Source organism: Oncorhynchus masou, chromosome 6 (assembly GCF_036934945.1).
Source record: "Oncorhynchus masou masou isolate Uvic2021 chromosome 6, UVic_Omas_1.1, whole genome shotgun sequence".
Taxonomy (NCBI): Eukaryota; Metazoa; Chordata; class Actinopteri; order Salmoniformes; family Salmonidae; genus Oncorhynchus; species Oncorhynchus masou.
In genome coordinates, this window is record NC_088217.1 from 56,432,433 (window position 1) to 56,446,751 (window position 14,319).

Below are 14,319 nucleotides of genomic sequence, written 5' to 3' on the forward strand. Positions count from 1 at the left end.
AACAGGGCCCGGTTTGTCAAAACACTACACACAATTAGCATCATCCTACACCAAAGTAGCACAACACTTCAGATCATTTGCCAGATGGAACACTTTTGTCAAAACTATACACGACTTCATAAAAATTATATTTTGTTACCATACGAAACACACATTTCATATGACTTCAATCTTTTTTAACTAGTTACACACTGCTGTTGCTAACCTAAAACACTTTTAGCAAGTCTAATTGTCAGTGATTAGAGTACTGTAAATGAAGTACACAGAAAGTGCAACTATAAACACTACACAAGACCAATGCTGCAGACAGGAACATATCATTTATTTCTCTTTATATACCCAAATCAGTCAACATGGAAAATCACAACAAAACATGTCCCAGTTTTCATGCTACTACATAACACTGTTAGCTCAGCAAGCAGACAAACGTAACATACTATCCAGTACAGGATACAATTACAGTAAATATAAAAAAAAATCTGAAAAAAACCTGACAATATTGTACAGAAAATACTACAGTAAACATACTATACATGATCTCTTCGCCTAGCTAGATCTGGCCAGAGAATTTCATCAACATCACAAGCAATATCGTCATTAGCAAGACAACATGGGACTTGGTCACAGGCGTCCTCCATGCCCTGAATGAGGGGTACCTGAGCCTGGAGATCGTAAACCTTCCTCCGCCATGCAGAGAAAAACTATTTGATAGGGTTTAAAAACGGAGAGCATGGTGGAAGGTATAGTACTGTCAACTGTGGATGGTGTTGAAACCAGTTCTGGACCAAAGCAGAGCGGTGGAATGACGCATTGTCCCAGATGACCGTGTATTGCATCTGGTGCATTTCATTACCTGCTGTGATGATGTGGTGCAATCGGTCCAAAAATGTGCGAATGTGAGGTGTGTTGTAAGGGCCCATTTTGGCATGACGGAGGACAACCCCATGCTGTGAAATGGCAGTGCAAAGGGTGATCTTACCCCCACGTTGCCCTGGGACATTGATTATAGCCCTGTGGCCAATGATATTTCTGCCTCTCCGTCTTGCTTTTGTGAGGTTGAACCCTGCCTCATCAATATATATATTAATTCATGCAGGATTTCCTCAGCATCCATCTGCAAAACTCCCTGAAATACAGTGAAAGACAAGATTGTGTAGTTCAGGTTTAGTATACAGTCAATGTAAAAAAAAAAAAAATATTGTGTGCAGTATGCAACATCAGTGCTAAAGTGAACAATACAAACCTCCACATACTCATTTCGCAGCCGTTTGACCCTCTCTGAACTCCGCTCAAAAGGCACTCGATAAAGTTGTTTCATTTGAACCTGATGTCTTTTCAGGATGCGTGCCAGTGTTGACAGAGACCTGATGGACATTATTGAAAATGGCAAGGTCACCGATAATGTTGGCTTGTAGTTCTCTGAGCCTGATAGCATTATTGGCCAAAACCATGTTTCTTATCTCTCGCTCTTGTTCTTCCGTGAATATGGGCCCCCTTCCTCCTTGTCGTTCCCGACCCTCAATCCTATGTAGAGAATAATACATGTAACTTACTGTACAATGTCACAGGAAGGGGTATCACAAGTGCTGACATGGTGCATACAATAAGCGGCTGATCACTGTAACTGTTGACAGATCTAAGATTTGGCTGAACTCTCAGTCCAGCCTCCCTCAGCGTCAATCCGTGGTTCACAACATGGTACACTAGTGTTGCACGAATGTAATTTGATAAGTTTGGTCCTCTTCTTTTTGTGGACGTTCTCCTCCTGCTTCAGGTCTTCCTCGACCTCTGGCTCGGCCTCTGCCTCTTCCTCTACCTCCTTCTCTGTGTACTCCTCCTCTCACCCTCACTCTTCTTCTGACTCCTTCCATTGTGGTTGAAGGCAGGTGAACATACCTGCTGCATTTTTATAGTGCTTAAACCTGATTGGTGTGTCTACAATTTAGCAATCATGTGTTTGTGCACCTGATGGCTGTGTTTAACAGATTGACTCATAGGTGTGGTAATTGGGCAGTCAGTGCTTTGGAATTGCAAGGAAGTGACATCATACTTCTGTGTCTGATGTATACAAGAGTGTTTAGTGTTTTACAAACAGTGTGAAGCTGACAATGTGCTTACAGTTGTGCAAATCTAGCCTTGTGTTTGGCTCCTTGAGTGTAAGGTTTTGCTAATTGTGGGAAAAGTTCAATTTTAGTGTGTAAGCAATCGTAAAAAACTGTAATAGGGTAGATGACGGTACAGCTGCATAGCGCATACCCTCCAATATCGTGAGAAAAACAACAAACAAATACAAGCTTTGAACTTTTTAGCACCTAAAATGTTGGCAGTATTTAAAAAAAAAAAAAGTAAAGACAAGAAAAGTGAGATGGCAGTGTCAGGTCTCCTTGGCGATTACTGTACACCATGTGACTGATACCAGTCAGTAGAGAGGCCTATTGATGCACAAGAAGGGAAAAAAAAGATGAACTCCACTTAACATAATTTAGGCATTTGCTCAAATAGGCTATATCACTCACATCATCCTAATACGTCTTCACAACTTCACTCTCCATGATAATGTGATGAAGTGATAGACAATTCGGTGACAGACACTTCAGTGGCAGTCTTATGTAACAGAATTCTTCTATCAATCCTGATTTGTCTTCAAATATCTATGGAGAAGCTCTATTGGAATACTAAAGTTAGACTCAAAATGTAGTAGTGACAGACAGAGTGGCAGAAACATTTTTCTATCAACCCTGATTTGACTTCAAAGTCATATTCCAAATGACAGTTGGAGTTATTTATGTTTTGCAACCCTGGCCTGGGCCTATTTCTCATTTCTCGTAGTCTCAATTTGCAATACAACTATGCATTTATTTATTCTATCTCTCTCTGCCGTGTTGCTTTGTAGGATTACAAACAAATGTCTCTTCTTCTTTCATTTCATCTCTTTCCCAGACGCGGTGCGAGACTACGGCCTTGCGGGGTTGCGGGTTGCTGCGAGTTGCAATATGTGATCAACATTGAAAGTGGCAGTTGAATTTCACCCAACTGCTGATGTGCTCTGTACCACTTAGTACAGCCACTCCTGCTCTACTCTGGTCCCTCTCTGCTCCACACGACACACTGCGCTGCTTAGCGCTGCGTGGTTAGGGCTAATGAAGGAACATGCTCGGGGAGAATGAGAACCATTTGCTATATAATCTCCACATAATTTTGCCCCTCCCCCTTAGTCCTCAGTCACCACTCCCAAACTGCATAGCTATTCAACAATGATGAAAGGGAACGATGAAAGAGAATGCAATTCCAACTCTTGTCTCAGTTTCAGTATCCCTCTATCGTGGGCCAATTATGACATCATCCTGTATTATTGGGCCATGTGCTAGCTGTTAACTGCTTACTGTGTTTGCTTAGAAACAGGCACATACAGTGTTCAGGATGTCTTGCATGTGTGTGGACTCCCAGTGTGAATTGAATTTATTTGGGTAAAAAACATATACAACAAAACACTTGTTTCCAGCGTGGACTGGAGTGGCAGCGTGGACCGGAGTGGTCCTCCAGTGTGGACTCCAGAGTAGTAGGCAGTACCGTCAGCATTTAGAGTGCCTTGTTTTTGTGTAGACTACCAGTGAAGTCGAGAGGAACAACAGTAGCAGGTAGATAGCAGCAGTAAATCACACAGACAGGACAGACCAACCTGGCACATCACTAATTACATCAACACTATCTCAGCTACACATCCCACACAACATAAGCATACACGCACACACACACACACACACACACACACACACACACACACACACACACACACACACACACACACACACACACACACACACACACACACACACACACACACACACACACACACACACACACACACACACACACACACACACACGACAGACACACACACGACAGACACACACACACGACAGACACACACACACGACAGACAGAGCAATGCCTCAACATTGGGAACAATGGTAGGATCAGCTCAATTACAGAATCCCATTTACCCTAGTACAATATTTGAAGTAGTGTACAAGACACACACACAGAGCAAAAGTGTGCATGGTAGATAAAGATCTGGAGAGAGGAGAGAGACAGAGGAGCAGAGAGAGAGAGAGATTGAAAGAGAGGGAGAAAGATTGAGAGGGAGAAAGAGAGAGAGCAAGATTCCTAGTGAGAGGGAAAGACAGTATTTCTAGCATTCTTCCAGTAGAGCACGTATACACCACCCAGGTACACAGAGGATTAAAGGCACAGAGCCTGTCCTCCCCTCTCACTTGTCCTGAATGACACCCCATTTCCTCCCTATATAGTGCATTACTTTTGACAAGAGCCCTATGGCCATTCAATAGGGTATAGGGTGCTATCTGGGACATATACCCAATCCCCCCCCTCCCAGCCCGTCCCAGGGTGCCCTGTTCAGGGGCCAGGCGTCACAATAGCACCAGGTCAGCCACAACTAATGGAACCTTTTGTACCGTGGAAACACTCATTTCCCTCTGTAGTGAGGAGCTATTTCAGACATCTGTGTGTGTGTGTGTGTGTGTGTGTGTGTGTGTGTGTGTGTGTGTGTGTGTGTGTGTGTGTGTGTGTGTGTGTGTGTGTGTGTGTGTGTGTGTGTGTGTGTGTGTGTGTGTGTGTGTGTGTGTCAGTCAGTGGTGATATGAAACCAGGTCGTTTGTTTTCCTTCTGATTGATTTGAGATTGAAGAACCCAGGAAAGGAAAGGGGTGCGGAGCTGTACGGAGCACTAGTCAGGGAAATGTTGGTAGGGATGTTATAGGATTATGCCGTTGTCATTCAAATGTTTTGTTGCAGGGGAGAATTTCAAAGAATGAGTAATGACTGTTAATGGGCAGCCGAGGGAGGAGAGGAGCGCAGAGGAGAGGAATAATTTGATGTGATTCTATCTGTCTGTTAGAACATGATGCTGCTGTACAGGGTTTTTGACAGTCACACGTTGGTGATCCTCTGTAGTTGACCATTTTAAGCTAGCACGTCGACCTTAATAAAACAAAATTAGTTTGGTTAATCACACAGACAAGAATTTTAGAAATGTGACTTCTCATGCGGGCACAGTGACAACCTCTCACTCTCCTCCCTCCTCCTCTCTGGTTCAGCCGCCAGGAGGCATAAGCAATGACAGGTAGCAGCCCTCTCTCTCCCTTGGGGTCTGGGCAGGGGAGCGGGGGTGAGAAGGGATGGGGGATGCTGAATGGGAGTGTGTGTGTGTTTGTGTGTGATGTGCTGAAGTGACAAGGAGGGGAGTGTGTGTGTGTGTGTGTGTGTGTGTGTGTGTGTGTGTGTGTGTGTGTGTGTGTGTGTGTGTGTGTGTGTGTGTGTGTGTGTGTGTGTGTGTGTGTGTGTGTGTGTGTGTGTGTGTGTGTGTGTGTGTGTGTGTGTGTGTGTGTGTGTGTGTGAGTGTGTGAGTGAGTGAGTGAGTGAGTGAGTGAGTGAGTGAGTGAGTGAGTGAGTGTGTGAATGTGTGAGCGTGTGAGCGTGTGTGCGTGGTGCTGAGTTGACGAGCAGGATTATCAACTCAAAGATGCCTTCCTGCAGATAAGAGGTCTCCAGGGAGGAGTCTGAGATGGTAAAGTCTGTTTAACGGTGGGGCTGTCACACACACACACACACACACACACACACACACACACACACACACACACACACACACACACACACACACACACGCACGCACACACACACACACACAGTCCTAACTCTTAACTCTCACACTGGTCTGTACTCAGAAACGAGTAAATCTACACATTTCTGACCCCCTAAAGCAAACATCCAGCTCCTCAGAGCTGCAGTGCAGTGTGGGGGTAAACAGGAGCTCATCCCCCTGGTTCCTCCCTGGTTGTACCATGTTAGCAGAGCTCAGTGAAGTCCCCCCACCAGTCTCCACTGAGCTGACCCTTCTAGTGCTTAGGATGTGTCCCAAATGACACCATATTCTCTATACAGTATATTTACACTACTTATGACCAAGGCCCTGTTGTGTGTAGCTAACCTTCCTATGTAGTTAGGGGCCGATTCAGACTAAGCACGCATTACCTACGCACTTCTCAGTAGTTGGTATTCAGACTTATCTGAAGGAGGTACGTAATGAGGTTTACGGGTATGATTCTGTTGCAGGCACTAAATACATTTAATTCAACCCCAGAAAACACCCACTCGGTAGCCTACCAATTTGATCAGGCAGTTTTTGTTATATTCGTTTTTCTGTTAATTTATCTAAAGCAATCCCTTTAAATACGATGTTCTTTTTAATTAGAATTTGATCGGCACAAGACTTGAATGTAGACTATGTAGAATGGCTTCAGAATATCAAATCAAATCAAATGTTATTTGTCACATACACATGTTTAGGAGATGTTATTGCGGGTGGAGCAAAAAGCGTGTATTTCTAGCTCCAACAATGCAGTAATATCCAACAATTTCACAACATTACACACAAATCTAAAGTAAAGGAATGGAATTAAGAATATATAAATATTTGGACGAGCAATGTCTTAGTGGCATAGACTAAGATACAGTAGAATACAATACAATATATACATATGAGATTAGAAAAGCAAAATACGTAAACATTATTAAAGTGACTAGTGTTCCATTATTTTACCTTTATTTAACTAGGTAAGTCAGTTAAGAACAAACTCTTATTTTCAATGATGGCTTAGGAACAGAGGGTTAGCCTGTTCAGTGGCAGAACGACAGATTTGTACCTTGTCAGCTCGGGGATTTGAACTTACAACCTTTCGGTTACGAGTCCAACACTCAACACTCTGCTGCTTCCTGAAGTCCACGATCAGCTCCTTTGCTTTGTTGATGTTGAGTGAGAAGTTATTGTCCTGGCACCACACTCCCAGGGCCCTCACTTGATTCCTCTCGGCTGTCTCGTAATCTTTGGTAATCAGGCATACTACAGTCAGGAAGTCCAACACCCAGTTGCACAGTGTGGGGTTCAGACCCAGGGCCCCGAGCTTAATGATGAGCTTAGAGGATACTATGGTGTTGAATGCTGAGCCATAGTCAATGAACAGCATTCTTACATAGGTATTCTTCTTGTCCAGAAGGGATAGGGCAGTGTGCAGTACAAAGGCGATTGAATCGTCTGTGGATCTATTGGGGGTGGTAAGCAAATTGAAGTGGGTCTAGTGTGTCAGGTAAGGTAGAGATGATATGAACCTTGACTAGTCTCTCAAAGCAATTAATGATGACAGAAGTGAGTGCTATGGGGCGATAGTCATTTAGTTCAGTTACCTTTGCTTTCATGGGTACAGGAACAATGGTGGACATCTTGAAGCATGTGGGGACAGCAGACTGGGATAGGGAGAGATTGAATATGTCCTTAAACACTCCAGCCAATGTTATTCATCGACGCTACCCGGAACATATCCCATGATATGTTCAAGATTGTGATCAAAACAATATTGGGGAAGGGATTCTTATTGGTCAGATCAGCATTCCACAGCACGGGTACTTCCTGTTTGAGTTTCTGCCTATAGGAAGGGAGGATCAAATGGAGGCGTGATCAGATTTGCCGAAAGAAGGGCGGAGGAAAGCCTTGTAGGCATCCCTAAAGTTGGAGTAGCAGTGGTCGATTGTTTTAGCAATGCAAGTACTACATACAGTCAACGTGTTGATAGAACTTTGCTGTTAAAATCCCCAGATACAATAAATGCGGCCTCAGGATATGTGGTTTCCAGTTTGAATAAAGTACAGTGAAGTTCTTTCAGGGCCGTCATGGTATTGGCTTGAGGGGGGATATACACGGCTGTGACTATAACCAAAGATAATTCTCTTGGAAGGAAATACGGTCGGCATTTGATCGTGAGGTATTCTAGGTCGGGTGAACAAATGGACTTGAGTTCCTCTATGTTATCACAATCACACCATGAGTAGTTAATAATGAAACATACACCTCCACCCTTCTTCCCAGAGAGATATTAGCCATGAAAACATATGCATATTTGTCTCCATTTAAAAACACTCTGATTTCACACATTGTTTATGTTTAGGGAATCATCATGAATCTTATGAATCGTCATGGAAAAATAGAGCCTTCATACACAAACAAAAAAAGGTGATTTGATTCATTCTGAAAGTTGCCACATTCAATTCATCAATGGTGACGTTGGAAGTCGGCCTAGAATAGGCCTATAATTATAATATAGAGAATAGTGTACATTAGTATGTACTAATAAATATAACCCAATTGCCAACACTGACCATGGAACTGTGTGATGGCACGTGCCAAGTCTTGCGCTGTGCATCAAGTTTAAGGTAACAGTTTGAGCTCCATAATGAGCTCCATAATGATTTAATAAGCCTACATGTTCCTATTAATGTTTACTACAATTTGTATTTGGCCTTCATTAAATAATATCCACTATTACTTGACCCTCAGCCACAACCTCAAGGACTGACAGCGTTTATAAAGGAAATAAATAAAAGGTTGGCTAATTCAGTTAGCCAATATATTATTACTCATATATTATTATATCGGTCACTGCTTTAGAAGCTTCTGATAGGCTAATTGACATCATTTGAGTCAATTTGAGGTGTACCTGTGGATGTATTTCAAGGCCTACCTTCAAACTCAGCGCCTCTTTGCTTGACATCATGGGAAAACCAAAAGAAATCAGCCAAGTCCTCAGAAAACAATTGTAGACCTCCACAAGTCTGGTTCATCCTTGGGAGTAATTTCTAGACGCCTGAAGGTACCACGTTCATCTGTACAAACAATAGCACGCAAGTATTAACACCATCAACACCATTAACACACAGCTGTCATACCGCTCAGGAAGGAGACGCATTCTGTCTCCTAGAGATGAACGTACTTTGGTGCGAAAAGTGCAAATTGTTGGAAAAATGACTTGTGTCATGCACAATGTAGATGTCCTAACCGACTTGCCAAAACTACAGTTTGTTATCAAGAAATTTGTGGAGTGGTTGAAAAACAAGTTTTAATGACTCCAACCTAAGTGTATGTTTTCTTCCGACTTCAACTGTATACATACAGTACCAGTCAATAGTTTGGACTCGTTCTAATTCTTGTGTTTTTCTTTATTTGTAATATTTTCTACATTGTAGAATAATATTAAATACATCAAAACTATGAAATAACATATGGAATCATGTGGTAACCCAAAAAGTGTTAAACACATATATATTGTATATTTGACATTCTTCAAATTAGCCACCATTTGCCTTGATGACAGCTCACTCTTGGCATTCTCTCAACCAGCTTAATGAGGTAGTCACGTGGAATGCATTTAGATTAACAGGTGTGCCTTGTTAAAAGTTCATTTGTGGAATTTCTTTCCTTCATAATGTGTTTGAGCCAATCAGTTGTTGTGATAAGGTAGGGGTGATATACAGTAGAGGTCCATTTTAAGTCCATTTTATTGCAAGAACAGCTCAAATGTGACCGACCGCCTTGATTCTGTCTTATGTAGCAAAATTTGAAATTGTGTTTTTACATTGAGTAAAATCAGAGACTCAGAGCTACAAAATGTCATATATCACACACTGCATTTGAGGAAGAATGGGAAAGTAACTGTGCTTTGAAAGTTGATAAACTTGTAACCTCACTTTTGAGAAAATGGCCTTTGAATGTGTTGGTGTCAACTGGAGAGCTCTCCTTTGTCTACACCCATTCAGCATTGCCACCCATCTCTTTAAGGGTTTACATGTGAGGTCATATGCTAAACAGTGAGTAGTTTAGTAAAGATTAAGACCAAAAGTGGTAAAAGTAGTAACGTACAATAAGGAAATATACCAGGTGAACAGAAAGTGTCCAGATAAAAATATTTTATAAATATTAGATGACGCTTACCCAGACACACTTGTCTAAATTGATGGGTCATGTGAAAGAAAGGCTATAACCCCCATATCTTACGAAGTGGATGGTCTCTACAGATGGTGTAACGTTACAGCGAAATGGTTACTTGCATAATAGCAATATCAGAAACAGATATAATATACAGTATGTAGAAGAACAACAACAATATAAGTGATAGATGAGGTGCATACAATCAGGAGTAAAGTGGCTGAGCAGCAGGAAAAAAAATAGTAGCAGCAACGTATGGCGTGTGTGTTAGGAGAGAGTCATTTGAATAGAGGCACTGCAGCTAGTACTCGCCCCCAGTGATGAACTGGTCCGTCCGAACCACGTATGAACAATAATCTATATTCAGAGAGGCTGTTTCTGTCCCGCCCTTGACTTTGATGCAGTGCATGTGATGTCTGTTAAGCGGAGCAACACAGGGAAACCCAAGAACAGACTCAGATGAGGAAACAGGGATGAATGAACCAACATATTTATTGTTACACAGGGAGATATGGAGTGCAGATACAGGGAAGCTCGGATGAGTTGCAGGAAAACCAGATGTGGAGACTGAGGTTGGAGTTAGCTGAGTAGACCAGGGTAAACAGGTCCAGAGGGGAATCCAAGTGGTGGTGAGTAAACTCCAGTGCAAGGTAGTTGGGTGGTGAGATGTGGAACAGGAGACAGGAGCCAGAGACAGAGCGGTAACTGCAATGAGAGAATGAACAGTGTCAGGCAGGGAAACAGGCACAGCAGAGGAACAGGATCTTGAATAATCATAAATGGCTAGAATCATGAACTGACCGAGCAGAGATTACGATCTGGTAGAGTGGAAGTGGCAGGACTAAGTATTTGTAGCAGTCTTGATTATGGAATGAGTTGCAGCTGGTAGGGATCTGCTCTGACTCCAGCACACCTGTCTCCACTCACACAATCACACAGAGAGGGAGAGGGAGAGAGAGAGTGTGCAGGGGAAGTAACTGCAGGTTAAGAAGACACCGGATGAACACCAGAGGGCGTAGCAGGAGCAGATGTGACAGTGTCCATAGCCTCTTCGTCACAAAACTCCCTGATCTTCTCAAACATATCTGTCTGTATAACTATGTCCAGTCCAGGTGGTACTTGTACAGGCCGACCATCTATGGGAAGAAGGATGTCAGCATTGTGCAACAGCTGAAACCATGTCCCGACTGAGTTCGACAACAACACCAGGCTCCAGAGCATCGAAGTTGTAAAACAGGAAATTACAAAAAAATGATGTGAGATCAATAAATGTAGTGCCAATCATGTTGGAGGTAAATGAAATAATCAAAACGTGTTGCTCATGCTTTACATATCAAGTGTTTTCATTGATTCCTTGTAGAGACTCCACACCTCTGCTTTTGTCGCATGAGATGGCAGCAGCTTTCTACCAAGTCTTTGTGTCCTGGGTGGTGTCCTGGTAATACTATTGCATTATCTTCTGCGTAGTTGTTGAAGTTCACAACTCGCTGCAAGTCCTCATTCAGGTGTAACCTGTGCTTGCTTGGGCCAGCTCTCTTTTTGATGGGAGGCATAAGACCATTCTCCTTGTATGACTGGTGGAGGAGAGTCAGGCGTGTTCTACTGATGCTGAAAGACAAATTCCAGATACAAATATTTTGGCATTATTATACAATAGATAGCCGTAATCACCATCAGACAAGCCTGGCTAACTTGATGGGTCATGTAATCGTCATTAGGCTATAACTAGCAATGAGAAATGGCATTCTGAGATAACATTAGTACACACAGCTCATAAACTTAATGTTAGCTAGACAGCCAGCTATCTATCGTCAGCTAGCTAGCTAATAGTACATTTTAACTTGGGATCTTCTGTTTATTCATGTAGCTAGCTAGCAATGAACCATAATCACAATCTATAGAGTACTAGCAATGCAAACCAATTGTCATAGATAGCTAAATATAACCAAATAGGTTCAATGTTAGATAGTTAGCTAGCTAACATTAGGCTATAACTAGCAATGCGAAACGGCATTCTGAGATAACAATACTACACACAGATCATAAATGTAATGTTAGCTAGCGAGTCAGCCATCTAACTTCATTTAGCTAGCTTTAACTTTCAAAGAAAACAACTTTCTGACAAAATTAGAAATGCATGTCTAAAACTGTAGCTAGACTCTTACCCGTATACATGGATGAACGCTTCACGACTGACTGCAACCCCTTTCATTAGATAAGACGTCCTGTGTCATTTCCATTTTGTTTGTACAGCTTGCTTGGCCCGTTGTGTCAAGTCACTCTGGTTCACACGGACCGTGTGCAATGGCATAAGAATAATCTTAAACTTTGACCATTTTACTCGACCTTATGCCATTACTGGTTCGGCTGTTTTCATGTTATCCAGAGCTTTGGTGACTGCAACTGTGCTCCTTTACAACAATTTAATGACACTTTTTTGCCAACATTTACTGACACCGGCCATATTCAACGGGTGTTGAGCGTTTGTAAATTCATCAGTTATTCTGCGCTCTGGCACACTCAGACGAGAGTGCTCTGAAACAGTTGTTGCAGTGACATTCTATTGAAATGGATACTTGCATAGTGGAGTATTTAGTGAAGTTTTACCACATGATACATTTAAAAAAAGCAGTGTTAAACAGGATTACATAAACATACTGACCAGCTCAAATAGACAGAAGCGTGCTATATGGCAGACCAATCCAAACTCTTCTCTCGGCATGTCCAGCCCACTCATTATCTCAGCCAAAAATGTTCAAATGTTCAAACGGCTCTCCTGTGAAGTAGTGACCTGTGACATATGCCTAGTTTCCTGAAGCGGGTCACAATTAATCAAATAGAAATGACAGTCCATCATTACTTTAAGACATGAAGGTCAGTCAATCCGGAAAATGTTAATAACTTTGAAAGTTTCTTCAAGTGCAGTCGCACAACCAATCAAGCGCTATGATGAAACTGGTTCTCATGAGGACCGCCCGAGGAAAGGAAGACCCAGAGTTACCTCTGCTGCAGAAAATAAGTTCATTTGAGATACCAGACTCAGGAATTGCTGCCCAAATAAATGCTTCACAAAGTTCAAGTAACTGACACATCTCAACATCAACTGTTCAGAGGAGACTGTGTGAATCAGGCCTTCATGGTCTAATTGCTGCAAAGAAACCACTACTAAAGGACACCAATAATAAGAAGAGACTCGCTTGGGCCAAGAAACACAAGCAATGGATATTAGACCACTGGCAATCTGTCCCTTGGTCTGATTAGTCCAAATTTTAGATTTTTGGTTCCAACCACTGTGTCTTGGTGAGACACGGAGTAAGTGAACGGGTGATCTCCACATGTGTAGTTCCCACAGTGAAGCATGGAGGAGGAGGTGTGATGGTGTGGGGGTGCTTTATTTAGAATTCAGGACACAGATGACTTCTCCTCCACAATCACCTGACCTCAACCCAAATGAGATGGTTTGGGATGAGTTGGACCGCAGAGTGAATGAAAAACAGCTAATAAGTGATTAGCAAATGTGGGAACTCTTTCAAGACTGTTGTAAAATATATACAGGTGAAGCTGGTTGAGAGAATGCCAAGAGTGTGCAAAGCTGTCAACAAGGCAAAGTGTGGCTACTTTGAAGAATCTCAAATTGTCACAATCGTGTGTAAAGGTGGCAGGGAAGTCAGGCGCAGGAGAATTGAACTTGGTAAAATGGAGTAATTTAATAAAACAAAACATAACTCCAAAACCATAAGTACAAATGAAACAAATTGGGTACGAGGACCCGTCGCGCACCAAATACAAAACAACACGAACTGAACATAAAACAATCTCTGACAAAGATATGATGGGAAACAGAGGGTTAAATACACAACATGTAATGAATGGGATTGAAACCAGGTGTGTAGGAAGACAAGACAAAACCAATGGAAAATGAAAAATGGATCAATGATCCAGAAGACCGGTGACGTCGACCGCCGAGCACCACCCGAACAAGGAGAGGCATCGACTTCGGCAGAAGTCGTGACACAAATATAACATTTATTTTGATTTGTTTAACACTTTTGGTTACTACACGATTCCATATGTGTTATTTTATAGTTTTGATGTCTTCACTATTATTCTACAATGTAGAAAATAGTCAAATAAAGTTTCCAAACTTTGGACGGTAACTGTGTATATATATTTCTATTATTAAATATATATATATATTAATATTATAATTATAATTATTATAAATGATTACTTATGGTCACTACAGATAGTGGCTAATAATATTTAACATAGGCTATAGCCTACAAATTGAAGGAAACAGGAAAAGTTGGAGCATATGATTAAAACATTACAGAGCGCAACTGACCAGTCAGCAGATCAGTCGATTTGACAGTAAGAGATTTGCTGACCCCAGTAAATTTGACAACAAGAGATGATTTGTTGTTGAATTGTTACATGTAAGTAGCCAACCTTAAAATTTGCCGCGACTCTTTGCCTTGTCCTTCA